At 42.2% G+C, this 3,354-nt stretch overlaps 1 long non-coding RNA gene across 1 annotated transcript; it reads left to right on the top strand.

The window, feature by feature from the left end:
• LOC109365504 lies at positions 1–2,094 on the top strand. The gene is made up of 2 exons (XR_002111167.1): positions 1–75; positions 578–2,094. It is a non-coding gene; the product is annotated as an uncharacterized LOC109365504 (long non-coding RNA).
• The last annotated feature ends 1,260 nt before the right edge of the window (positions 2,095–3,354 follow it).

Below are 3,354 nucleotides of genomic sequence, written 5' to 3'. Positions count from 1 at the left end.
AGCCGGCGGCCCAGACGCGGGGACTCCCCCTAGCGGAGCGCGGAGCCTTCCATGGGGGGAGGTCCAGTTCTCGGGGTAACCCGCTGACCCCCTACCCTCACCCGGTCCCGTGGCCTCAGGCCCCTCGCCCTCTTCCCGACCCCTCCTCAGCCCCCGCCCGCTCCCCTTCGCCTTCGTCCTCCGCTTCGTGCTGCGCTGCCCGTCCGACCCCGCCTGCATCCTTCCTCCATCCCCTCAGCCCTGTCCCCATGCGATCTGAGGGAAATTGTCTTCTCCCCTATCCATCCTAGCCCTCTCCGCTCCAAAAAGCACCAGGCAGCCCCTTTTAGAGCTGGAGAAGCAAAGGGTTGGGAAGGCGGGACAGGCAGATCTCTGGTGATGTTCACCCTCCTTCACACGTTCAGTTTCCATCTCCTAAAGAAGATGATGCAAAGCCAAAGCCCTGTGCGTGCATCCCGGCTGCCTGTGTGGGAAAGGAGAGCTCTGAGAGTCTGCCCACCTTTTTCATAGCTTTTTTCTAAGGAGGTAGATGAGGAAAATCTATCCCTGTTCTGTGTCTCTCTTTTTGTTTTTCCAGAAAAAGGGGGAAAGAGAAAGAGACAGAGAGAGACTCACGTCAATGCCAACCAGCTGCGCTTCTGAGTGGGAAACTCTGGACTGATCTAATGGCTGGCTCTTTCTTTCAGTGATCCTTCATTATCTCTGAAAATGAACCTTTTGTGAAGCTCTTCTCCTCATTCTCATTATCCCTCTTTGACGGGGCGGCTGCTGTGTGAAGGAAGAAATGGCACGAAGTAAATGACTCCGGTACAAAGTGATCTGCTTTGCCAAAGTGCCCAGTGAGCAGCACTGTCACTTTAATAATTCCAGGTCGAGGGATTGCTTTCCTCCTTTTCAATCCTCTCTTTTAATACATGGGAGGATCAGAGGGACGTTAAAGACCGTAAGGCTGGGTAGCTTGCAGATAATAAAAATGAAAGTGACTGGCCGGTGATTTCTATTGGGTAAGAGGGTGATATTGGAAGGCTGTTGTCTGGTGAGGAAAAAGGGACCTTTTCAGTCTGCTGTGTGATCGATACATAGCTAGCAAAATCCGTTCAAGAAGTGAAAGAAGTTTAAAGAGTCACTTTGGATTGCTTTTTGTCTTGCTCCTTATTTGGATTATTTGGGAGTTTTTGTCCTGCAAATAACGTGTTCTTGAACATGTACAGGTGGAGCATTAAGACAGCTGCCTAGAGATGGACTGTGCCTTAATTGTATTACTTAAAATCTTTTAATTTTCAAACTTTGCTGCCGGAAGAGGAGTTACAATAGGGTTTTTGTATTGTCAAGGAGCATTTTCTCTTGTATTTTTATAGAATCAAATATATTTTAAAGAAATTGAATGCGTCTCTTAAACATCTGAAAAGCTTTTTTTCCCCCTTTTTTTCTTATTTGTGGGAAACATCGGAAATCCAATACAAGAAAAAACAGCAAGTATTGCTAGAAATGAAGACTGAAGCTGCATTTCCTAACTGAACTGTAAAAGTGTTTTGCACTAGATAGCCAGTTCCTGATCTCGCAGTGCTCCATCGTTAATACCTGTAAATAAGTGCTTGCAACCAGATTCAGAAGTAGGAAGAAGAATGCCAGTCAAGAAGAAAGGTGGGCTATGAAGCTTCCTATCTCATTTTGCATCTCCATTGTGTTAGATTGTTGATTCCTGCTACTTACAGTTTGAAATTAAAAGAGCTTTGCTGGGGGATTGAAATCGTTTTTCTTCTGCGCTGAAAATGGGAGGAAAATCTGTGCGCTTTACAGTAGGAATGTTTAAATGTCAAAGTTTTAAGTGTGTCCTGTCAAATTTGGCCTTAAGTTTTTATTTTGTAAATATCAGCCCTCAGAGATCTTGAACAGGCACCAAGCTTGGTGTTTGTTGTTGTGAGAAGCCTCTCTTACAAACACTGACGACTTTTCACATCATGGCTTTAGTCTGTTCTCTATTCTTTACGTGTTCGGCGGGTTAAAGATCAGCCATCAGCAGGGTAAGCAAATAACTAAACAAAATTTCAGTGCTATTTTTAAATAAAAGTTCCAAAGTTGTGTTTTGAAGAAGATTTGAATGTTGGTTTTTTTTTAATTAATTTTGGTTTGCATTTCTTAATCCATTATAAAAGTAATATGTCTATGATTGTAGTATGTTGCAAAGTCTGTGATCAGAGCAAGTATAAAGCAGCTTTGGAAAATGTGCTTTTCAGTGTTCAGACAAGAACTGGGGCAAATTCATACTCTGAAAGCACTTGTAGACCTTGGGTTGTGTTTGGTTCCCTGCAAACGTGGTACCTGTTTAAAGTTTCAGAAGGTGCCAGTAGGATAAATGACAAGTGAGCCTTTCCTATGCAGCTCAGCTCTCCAGCTGTCCTTGGAGTTGATACATCCCTGGGTTTAACTCAAAACCGTGGGGAAAGGAACAAAATGTGAACGTTTGATAACAGGAAAAGGGATGTAGTTAATGTGATTTCTCATTATTTTCCCTCTAGATAATACACCCTCAGTGTCAGTTATGAGTTAACATTTACTGTATAAATAGTAATAAAAGCACATGATTTCTGGCAGTGTTTTCAAACTAATAACAATGAATGAGATGTTGTGATTCTGTTTTAATAGAATGAATGAATAATAGAATGAATTTAATAGAATGTGCAGAAACAAATTTTCAAACCTGAATGGAATCATCATCATTCATGGAATTACTTAGAATTGTATGTAGTAATGATGGGAATGTATGTGGAGGAATATCATTCTTAATTCATACTGCTGTGCTGCAGACACATTACCCTAGTGTACTGTGAGGGTTTGCCTGCTATACATGTTCACAGATGGAGAAGTATGACTGCTTTCTTGGTTATTATGTTAACTTTGAAACAGATGATTGACACTGAGGATATCTCTGTGCCTGATGTTTTGCTGCAGTTCAGTTTCAGAATAGTTGATGCAGGATTTTGAGGGGTGAAATCATAGGGGCTCCTTTATGCAGGAGATTAGATTGGTAATGTAATCTGGCCTTAAAAATCTGTGCATTTCTTGTTTGTTTCTAGACAGTCTGTTTCAGTCTGAATGGACATCAAGGATTTAATTTCCCCTTCTGTCATAGAATCACAGGATGGCTTGTGTTGGAAGGGACCTCAAAGACCATCTGGTTCCAACCCCCTGCCCAGTGAGAATACATGCTTTGACAGCTTTTAAATACAATCTCAAGAGACAGAAATGGCCTCTGAAAAACTTTGTATTATTATATAGAATCACAGAATCACAGAATGGCCTGGGTTGAAAAGGACCACAATGATCATTCAGTTTCAACCCCCTGCTATGTGC

This window comes from Meleagris gallopavo, chromosome 1, assembly GCF_000146605.3.
Source record: "Meleagris gallopavo isolate NT-WF06-2002-E0010 breed Aviagen turkey brand Nicholas breeding stock chromosome 1, Turkey_5.1, whole genome shotgun sequence".
Classification (NCBI taxonomy): domain Eukaryota; kingdom Metazoa; phylum Chordata; class Aves; order Galliformes; family Phasianidae; genus Meleagris; species Meleagris gallopavo.
This window is presented reverse-complemented; position numbering and strand designations above follow the sequence as displayed.